The sequence below is a fragment of the Gastrolobium bilobum genome, unplaced genomic scaffold (genome assembly GCF_033153095.1).
Source record: "Gastrolobium bilobum isolate Gb01-03AN ecotype WA unplaced genomic scaffold, APGP_CSIRO_Gbil_v1 utg2264, whole genome shotgun sequence".
Classification (NCBI taxonomy): Eukaryota; Viridiplantae; Streptophyta; class Magnoliopsida; order Fabales; family Fabaceae; genus Gastrolobium; species Gastrolobium bilobum.
The window spans coordinates 515,197-526,126 of NW_026899254.1; the positions used below are offsets into that span (position 1 = coordinate 515,197).

At 32.6% G+C, this 10,930-nt stretch overlaps 1 long non-coding RNA gene across 5 annotated transcripts; it reads right to left on the bottom strand.

Moving 5' to 3' along the window:
* Nucleotides 1-6,496: 6,496 nt before the first annotated feature.
* On the bottom strand, nt 6,497-10,930 carry LOC133288838 (uncharacterized). Of its 5 annotated transcripts, XR_009748406.1 has the most exons (7): nt 10,777-10,930; nt 10,553-10,684; nt 10,156-10,205; nt 9,272-9,433; nt 7,218-7,319; nt 6,930-6,994; nt 6,497-6,755 (listed from the first exon to the last, which is right to left on the bottom strand). It is a non-coding gene; the product is annotated as an uncharacterized LOC133288838 (long non-coding RNA). The 5 variants fall into 5 exon arrangements; XR_009748407.1 differs by lacking the exon at nt 10,156-10,205; XR_009748404.1 differs by having other exon boundaries at nt 9,272-10,205.

Below are 10,930 nucleotides of genomic sequence, written 5' to 3' on the forward strand. Positions count from 1 at the left end.
ATCAATAATGGATAGTGGTGGAGAAGGATGAGTGTCTAAAGGTGGAGGTGAATGCATTGTAGAAGGAGAATGAGAGTGACCGAAGCTAGATGTGGTGGGTAAAGGGAATTCGAGTGCCATATCAAGGGAAGTTGTGAGATCAGGTGGGGAGACATAACATTGGGAATAATCAGAATAACTGATGTGAAAAGGAAATTGATTTTCATAGAATATTACATGACGGGACACAAAAATAGCATGAGAAGAAAGATCATATAAAAGAAAACCTTTGGTGCCATCTCTATAACCAAGAAAAACAGACTTGCGAGCTCGAGGGGAAAACTTAAGACGACCAGATTGGAGAGTGGATGCATAACATAAACTACCAAATACACGTAGATGGATGAGGGAAGGGGGGACAGTATATAGCATTTCATATGGGGATATATCATTGATTATGGGAGAAGGAACCCGATTGATAAGATGCACTGCATGAGTGACAGCATAGGACCATAATGAGAGGGGTAAGGATGATTGAAAACAAAGAGCTCGTGCAACATTTAACAAGTGTTGATGTTTTCTTTCAACTCTAGCATTTTGTTGTGGTGTTTCTACACAACTTGTTTGATGGATTACTCCTTTTTGTAAAAAGAAATCTTTCATGGCAAACTCATGTCCGTTATCAGAACAAAATGCTTTAATTGTTGTTTGGAATTGATTTTCAACAAAGGCAAAAAAATGTTGAATATGGTTTCGAGTTTCACCCTTATGTTTCATTAGAAATATCCAAGTAAAACGCGAGAAATCATCTATTAAGGTTAAAAAGAATTTGTGGCCATGAATAGATTGAATACTAAAGAGGCCCTAAATATCAACATGTAATAAATCGAATGCTTTAGTACTTTTGTTCATACTAACAGGAAATGAAAGATGCTTTTGTTTAGCTAGATGGCAAGCATCACAAGGGTGTACATGATTGGAATTTATAAAGGAGAATTGAGATGGCATTTTGTGTAAAACAGAATCTGAAATGTGGCCTAAACGCCTATGCCAATGGGAAATATCTGATGTGCCAGACTTATTAATAGAATTACAAGTATTAGAGCATCGTGCAGCAAGATCTTGAGGCATCTTCATACACTGAACTATCACATATAGGCCATTCTGCATATCAGCAGAACCAATCGTTTCCTAGGACAAAGTCTGTTTAATCAAACAAGAACAACCATGAAAAGTTATATAACAATCAATGGAGGAAAGAAGCTGTGTAACAGAGAGCAAGTTAACATGAAAATCGGGTACATACAGCACATTTAATAAAGTGAGAGTGGATGATAAAATCACAGAACTAGATTGATGTGATGTAACTTGTGAACCATCAGGCAATTTTATAGTTATAGGACTAATATTTCGAAGAAAAGAGAAGTTTGAAGCAACAAAAATTATGTGATCAGTAGCTCCAGTGTCTATGATCCATTGATTAAGTGATATACCTGAGGTGTTTGTGTCAGTTTGTGAAACCTGTGCAATATTTGCAACGTGTATGGATTGAGTGTTAGGTTGTTGGAGTAGTGTCATGAGGTGTTGATACTTTTCATGAGTGATTTGAGGATTGGTATTATCAGGTTGTTGTTGAGCACGATCAGTTGCACCATCATCATTCACATTGAATGCAAGATTACTGGTATGGACTTCTGGTACTCATGCGTGATACCCTGGTGGATATCCATGTAGTTGATAGCATGTCTCTATGGTATGATTGGAACGACCACAATGTGTACAAATTATACTCCCACGACCTCCACTGAACCTACCACGACCTTGACCTCGACCATTCCTTCTAGCAAATTGATTGAAGGTTCTTCGTGGATTAAAACCAGTTGTTGCATGAGTATTATTGAAACCAACAAAGCTCTGTGGATTGCTTAAAATACCAGCATTTGAATCACAGCTAAGTTGCCTTTCCTGTTGTACAATCATTGAAAAGGCTTTGTTCACATTAGATAGAGGATCAATGAGCATGATCTGTGATCTAACAGATGCATACTGGTCATTCAATCCTTTAAGAAAACAGATTGTGTGGTCCTTATTGCGATAGTCTCGCATTTTCAAGATCACTCCACACTCACAGGGAGGATCACATTCACAGTTAGGAAGCAGTTTCAAGTTCTTAAGCTCATCCCACATGGTTTTGAGCTGAGTAAAAAATTCAGTTACCGTAGAGTTTCCTTGATGCAACTTATAGACTTCCTCTTGAAGACCAGAGACTCTGAATATGTCAGTTTGCGAAAAACAATCACGTAGATCAAGCCATGCGTCCCTTGCATGTTCGATCCATAATATGGATTTTGCAATTCCATCAGATATTGATCTGTGAATCCAGGCCATCACCATAGTGTTGCACATTTGCCATTGAGGATAAACTGGATCATCTGTTGCTGGAGGATTGATGGAACCATCAATGAGGCAAATCTTGTTTTTCTAAAACAAGGCAACTGTCATACCTCTGGCCCAGGTGTGGTAGTTGCTTCCGTTCAGCGGTGGAGATACAAGAATCAAAGAAGGATTCTCATTAGGATGCAAGAAAAGAGGATGAGAAGGATTGGTATTAAAATCCAAAGCAAAATCAAGATTCGCCATTGTTGTAGGTTGAAGCTATGAAGAGAAGAATCAAGAAAGATGAAGAAAGCAAAGAACAAGGAAGGTGAACGAAGGCAGAATACCAGAGCTCATGTGAGCTCTGATACCATAACAGAAACTACACGTTCCATGATATGGATTGAAAAACTGAATATTGATTCTGGAAAAATTTAATAAGTATTACAGAAGGTGTTAGCAATATATAGGTGAGCTTTATGAAGCTTCACACCATAAAATAACTAACTATTTTACTAACAGAGAAACTAATCAGAATAACTAAAAGCTAACAAACTTCAGTTGCTATCTATCGTGATTATTGGCTGGTGCATATACTAAGGACACTGCATGAGGTGATCCTACTGCTGCAGCTTGAGCTGGTGCAAGTGATAGCTGAGATGTTACACCGTGAGCCGTTGTATGTGATGGTCATCGGTTTGATTCTGATAGCCGACTTTTCCCTATTTGTTTTTTTTTACCTAATTGATAATGTGTCTTTTCTTTATTTAAGAAATTGGGGGAATTCGATCTCTTTCGATCTCAATTAACTTCACCCAAAAACTTTATTAGGAGAAAATAGATTAATAATTTTATATTATATTTCTATATCATGCATTGTGCCCATTACCAGTAAAGTAAGGGATGGGAAAAGGAAACCATAACTGATTCATTCATCACATACAAATATACAATTTTGCTGTTGCCTTGGGCTTTCTCTTTTCTCAATTTTGGGCTCTCACCTCACTTACCACGTTTTAAGCATTAGCCCTTTTTTATCTCTGGGCTAATGATCACAGTTCTCAATCCAACTTCATTAGATATAAACCTATGAAAGAGCTATTTGGTAAAACGCACGAAACTATTTCCATAATTAATAAGCAAGTATTAAATTCTTTTGCTTTCATGAATATATCATTGTTTATACTGGACTCTATCAATTCCCCACAAATAGTACGGGCCTTATGTCTGGGGGAGACCTACTTATTTTTTTATTTTATTTTTGTATAATATGGGGAGACGGGAGACCTACTTATTGAGTACATAGAAATATTACTTGAATTTTGATCATTTATGACATTTATTAAATTCAAGTCCATATTAACATATTTATTGCTTGAAGAATCATCAATTAACTTTTATTAAATTCTACGGAAATTATTCATTAAAATCAAGTCAACTTTACTATATAATAATAATAATAATAAAGATAAAATATTAGAGAAATATGAAATTATTAATGTAACCTCAGCTTAATCTTGGTTGAATTAATTTTTTACATGGTATCAGATATGACTAAGTGGTCATGACTCATGAGTTCGATCATCACCGTCTTCATTCTATTAATAAAAAATAAAATATTGTGAAATTTATTTGCGTGGCTGAATCTGATATATCATCTATTCTATAAATCCAATAAACTTTTATGTAAAGAGAGATGTTGAATTATTTCTTTACAATAAACACTATCAAAGTTAACTTTAAAAATAAATATCTATTGGAGTTGACTTACCTAACCAAATTTCTACCATTGGATTCGAATCTAGGATTCCATTAATGATCAGTTATCCATAACATTAATAAAATAAAAAGGGACAAAATCGCCTAGTTAAACCAGAAAATGGGGTGAACCGATCAGATGTATAGTCTATTTAGCTTACAAAACTGGCTAAAGTAAATAATAGGTAAAGAATAAAGAAATTATCAAACTAATGTCAACTAGTTTTAACCAGTTTTTCTTTTAGTTCAACCAGAAAACTTTTTTAGCGGGGTCAAGGTAGGGGTGTTCATCAATCGATCCAAACCGATTCAAACCGCAAAAACCAAACCGAAAAACCGATAACCGAATAAACCGAAAATCGAAAATTCAAAAACTGAAAAAAAAACCGCAAATTTTAATTGGATTGGATCGGTTTTTGGATGAGTTGATAAAAACCGATTCAATCCAAACCGATCCGATATATTAATTCCCCTCTACCTAATTGGTCTTTTCCCCAATCATAGCCCAAAAATTTCTAAACTCAAGACTCATTAACTCATCAACTAAACCCAAGAAAAAACCTATTCACGTCTCATCAACAAAATTTCATCTGTGTAGAGCTTCATATCTCATTGTAAAAAAAAACAATAGTATTGTTTACTGATATTTTTGTATTTAAAAAAAATACTATAATATTGTTTACTGATATTTTTGTATTTAAAAAAAAAATTACAAAACCAATATATACAATATTTGCACAATAATCATGAAACTAATTTTAGGATATTCAAAAAACCGAAAACCGATCCAATCCAAACCGAAAAAAATTGGATTGGATCAGATCGGATTTGAGAAAAAATACAAACCGAATGGATGATTACATGATCAAACCAAAGAGATTGAATCGGATAAGTTTTGTTTCCAAATCCGATCCAATCCAGACCACCAACACCCCTAGGTCAAGGCACAATATATGAGGCCTGCATATGAGTAAGTCATCAAGAGATGATTTGTTCCCTTTTATTTTTTATGTATCCTGTAAGCTTAAATATTTTACTCAGCATTTATCTCGAACTAAGAAGTATAATCTCTTCTTAACTAAGCGTAAATATTTTACTTAATATCGTGTGTGGAACTTGCAAGCATGAGTAACATGCTGGAACAGTAATCAAATGTCATCTTTTGACAAAATATTTATTCAAATGTCATGCAAGTACTTTTTACCAGACTGCCACATAAGCATAATTCGCTATGACTGGTAGAAAATTACGTTCGCCAATGATTTTATGACACGTAGCTCACTTTCGCAGGAAAAAGCTGACGTGTCATAATTTGCTATCAGTGGTAGCGAATTTGGTCTGCAATATGACCACGTGTCACGAAATCATTGACCACGAAATTCGCTACCAGTGGTAGCGAATTACGACACGTGGCAGTCTGGTAAAAAATATTGTTCGCGTGGCATTTGGATAAATTTTTTGACTAAACATAATATTTTAGTCACTGTTCCCAACATGCTAGTTATTTTTTTCTATTTTATTTTAGAGAAAACTTCATTTTCACCCATTGTGATTTTGTGATTTATCATTTGACTCCTTGTGGTTTTAAACTTATCAGTTAGACCGGCTATGCTTGGATATTTTGTCATTTAACTCCCTATGGTTTCAAATTTTTACTTCTACTAAAAAAGTCCATTTTTTCGACGGAAAAATTTTGTCGAAAATGGTATAAATTTCGTCGAAAACTTCATTTTGGACGAAAAATCAATGGAATTCCGTCGAAAATTGTTGTGATGGTTTTCGACGAAAAACGAATTCCGTTGAATTTTTTTTACGGAAAATCAATGAAATTTTGTCGAAAACTGATGTAAAAAATTTCGACGAAAAATAAATTCTGTCAAAAATTTGCAACGAAAAATCAATGAAATTTCGTCGAAAATTGTTGTAATGGTTTTCAACGAAAAACAAATTCCATTGAAAATTTTCGACAGAAAATCAATAAAATTTCATCGAAAACTGATGTCAAAATTTTTGACGAAAAACAAATTCCGTAAAAATTTGCAACGAAAAATCAATGAAATTCTGTCAAAAATTGTTGGTATGATTTTCGACAAAAAACGAATTCCGTCGAAAATTTTGCACAAAAAATTAATGAATTTATGTCGCAAACTGATTTAAAATTTTTTTACGGAAAACAAATCTCATCGAAAAATTTTAGAATTTTTGTAAAAAATTTCTGTCTACAAAATTAATACCAATTTTCTATGATGCACTTGATAAAAAAATATAATTAATTTAAACAACATATCAAAATTAAATGTCCTTGATCATTATATTAAATGAACAAAAGTTCATATCATGATATTAAGCTAAATAATAAAAAAGACTTATACAATTAGTTAGATAGTGGTGTACAATAAGTATATATTGTAACCTTAAAAAATTAATAAATAAAAATTAACAAATCAATACACAAAGCAAAACTGACTTCAGAATTCTTGTATATGTATAATATAAATTAAAATTGGCACTAATTTATTTGTGGTGCAGTCTTCCAATTGCTCATCCTTCAAATGACAAAAATTGAACTATGTATCAGCTTCCTTGACAATAAGCACATTTTTCAATCTTATCCCAAAATTTCCATCCCGCAGTACCAAGTTCTGAAAAAAAAAAAACAATTCATATGCATAATCCATAATAAATGTATTTAAGTAGAATTGAACATTTATGGCTTTGAAATGATCAGTAAATAAATTGAAAATGATTCAACACATTATAAATAATAGGAAAAGACAGAAAGGAAAACTCATCAAAAAATATGGTTGAAAGCTTACCAAAACTTAATCCAATTATGGAAAGAATTCCACTTCTAGATCTTTGGGCCCAGTCACAAAATAATCTACAAAAAGAATAGTATTAAATCATGGATTTCAATTCAATATCCAGGTGGAACTTCTATCATGAACACTATTGTGGAGAGTAGGCTACATAGAGCTAAATGGAAAACTTTCATGTACACAATGTGATAATGGCCCATCAAATCTTACTGTTAAGAAATAGTAGACATAAATGCTAATTCATCAATCTTACCCTTCGGGAACTAAAATGACCTGAGCACATACCTCATCTGTGTGAGGTTCAGGCTACAAAACCAAATTTGAGATATCGCAAAACGCGAATGAATATTTGATCAGCTCAAGCTTGAGATTTGGTCAAACTCGAACCTAAGAACCAAGTAAATTATAATTAGGCTCAGAATTTCTCAACCACCAGCTCTAATCACAACTATACACCTTACCCACAAATCTAACTAAAACAATAGAATTGTCTTAAAAAAAATACAAAAAGACCATGGAATAATGTTATGCCTTGTAACCAGCCATCCAAAATGTAATTAACAAAAGTATATGAAATGAAAAATTACCACAATTATAGATAAAATATATTAAATGCCTATGCGCCTAATAAAATCAATGTTATTAGAACCGGACCGGTCATTGACCCGGTCGAAGTACCGGGTCACTGGGTCAATGGTTTAACCGGTGAGTCACTGGTTGAACCGCATGAACCGGATATATATATAAATTTATATTTTATACTTAATTATATAATAAATATATTAAATGGTGCCATCTACACAATAACCTGATGTAGTTTAGTGATATTTGCTATGTTGTTTATCCTTAATGTAAGAGGTTCGAATCCCATTACATGGGGTTTTTGAAATAATTCTCTTAACTTAAAAGTTATATAATAAATATATTAAATGGTGTAAATTATTCAACAAGTGATGGTGGCGTAGTGGTAGGAAATGGCTCTCCTCACTCCAAGGTACTGGGTTTGAATCCCACTTGTTGCAAAAAAAGATTTTGTAACTAATTTTGAAAAACCGGTTTGAAGAGAAAACCAGTACCGGTTGAACCGCGGTTTATGACCGGGTCACTGGGTCAATGCCGGGTCTATTACTTAAGCGGTCCAATGTCATAATCGGACCGCTCGGCCGGTTTTAATAACACTGAATAAAATAACTTATCGTGACCTTGATGATTATTAGTGCTATAATAAGTATAAGATACTAACTATTAAATAATTTTGAAAAGATTTGACGAATATATCAATAATCTAAGGATTTAGAGTGAACTTGTTTTTCTCATCATCCGTTTAGCTTTCAAATTAGAATATATTGTCATTTTTTTATTTTCTTTCTTTCAAATTTAAGTTTTCTTTTAATATTAGTGTCATATCTGTATATATTCATATACGAGTCAAGAAAGAAACACATAGAATTCAGTAAAATATTAATTTATCCATATCAAGCATGGATCTAACTTGTATACATTTGTCATACAATAAATCCAATATTCTTATATCCTATGTGGTTATAAAATAAGTCGTGTCACACACATAGTATTAGTATAGGTTCTTTTATGAACCTCATCTTCATAACATAGAATATGTAGGTATCTAGTTAGGTAAAATTAAATATATCTAAAATTATAAATGAAATATGCATAATTAATTCAAGTAAAATTCAATTTATATAGATGAAACGAAAAAAGAATTTAAAATTGAATAAATATATAATCAATTTAAAAGTATTTTAATTCAAAGTTTAAAGGAATTAAAGTTAGGAGGGAAGACTAAAAAATTAATTTTGAATATATATATATTTATAATTTAAAAGAATTATAAATTTAATTCTTAAAAGAAAAGAAATTAAGAATAACATATATTATTTTTTAAGGAAAAATAGATTAAAAAGTTAAACTATATGTAGAAACATATAGTCTGATTTTACATATGAAGACAGATTAACTAATTATTATATAAATCCCATTTAATCAATAAGTTAATACGTGAGTCAATCTTGAACCTTTATTATAATAACTAATTGTCTCCGGTATATCAGAGCTCATATCTACAAAGAAAAGACTCATATAAGTACAGTTTATTCACAACTTTAACTAGACTTCCCAGAAAGATATTAAGAAGCAATTACTGTAAGAGGGTGACAATCCAATACGGTTTCACATTTATAGGAATATCACAATTGCATATGGCCCTTAATAGCTAATGTAGATAGATTTTTTAAAAGGGAAATAAAATATGAAGCCTATAACAGTTGACATATAGATCACTCAAAATGGACAAGAACTTACATGTAAAAATTACTTACATGGAGTGGGTCACCAGATACAGAACTTCTCCCTTCTTCAAACGAGCAAATGTATAAATTGGCTTTTTTAGACCCTTGTCAGGAACAATAAAGATGACAGAAAAGTACTCCCTAGTTTCATAGCTACTTTAAAGCCATCATATTGAATTTTCTCACATACAACTGCAAGAGAGCATACAAATAACTTAAAAAGTTAACAGACAAAGCTTATAGCTGATAATTTTCTACAACATTGACAAAGCCAATAATGAGACTGAACATTAAAAGTAAACAATTCCTTACAGGCTTATATGCACAACATCTCCTAAACCACCAATAAATAAATCAAAATTAGTTGAAAGAAAATGGCAATTTTCAAAAACAAAGATATGCCTTTTTTACAGAAACGTGAATGCCAGAGGTATACTTAAATTGCATCCTTTAAAATATGCTGTTTAAAGTAGTTAAACATACAAGAATTAGGAAGTCATTACTCAGCCTATTCTCACAATCAATATCCTTATCCATACTATCCCCACGATTTGCACTGCAAAATTATATGTAATTCATAAGTGGTTAAAATTGAATCCTGGGTCCCCCTATCCCCCGAACAAAACCCCAACAAGTTTAAAAGTAAGAATTTAAACCTTCTTCCAATAACAAATCGCACAGTGATGCCTTTTGCATCATCTATTTTCTTCAAAGCTGCACCTATAAAGGCATTGCTTTAAAATTAAAATATCTTTTGAACGATCACATAATTAAACAGTATAGCCACAAAAGAAGTTAAGAAACTTAACAACACCAAAGGACATCATTAATAAAATCACATGGCAATTAAGAACTTCTTGCTGTTTTTTAGAAAAGAAAAAGAAATGGAGTACACATAAGTAAATTTAATTCACCTGCAGGCTATGATTTTCAATGTGTCATCCACTGATATTGCAGATTGTCCCTAGAATGATTAAGTTGCGGTTAACTTAGCTAGAACAAGAAGTAGACGTGTCAAACTATATGTCCCTCACAAAGTGATCTCTATAGGTCACAGTAAACCACTTCCTAGATTCCTCTCTAGACATAAGCTGAAACAAGACATAAAAAGCAAAACCCATGTACCCAAAATGCCTAATTTGAAAAACCCACCTTCAAAATTGAAAATTGAGGTCTTATAAAAGGTCAAGTTACCAGTGTTTCAATTAGTTGTAAATTAATAGCTTTCCAATTGTCTCATTTCAACCCAAATCAGCACCACCACAATAATAACCTCCAAATAAATAAACAAATGCAATTCAACTTTAATACCCTTTCGAAATGAGCCAGGTAGTACCACACGAAATCATTTATTCATCAACATGTTTTGCAGCCACAGCCCCAAGAGCACACAAACCCTGTCGACGGAATTCATTTATTCATTCCAAGTTTAAACCTTTACACCTATCGACCACACAGAAACATAAAACATGGTAAAGGGGTAGTAATTTTAGAGAGAGAGAGAACCTAGAATCAACAGAAGTAGCATCGCAAACCTTCACAATCTGGGAGCAGAGAGTGAGATCGTTGCTGTTGCGGGTCACATGGTAAGACTTGAAGAGAAAAAAAGCAATGCCCCCAATTGAGAGTGAACTCCCGAACGTGTTTCAAAGAAGAGGGATAGTTAAATTTTTTAGGGGAAAGCAACAA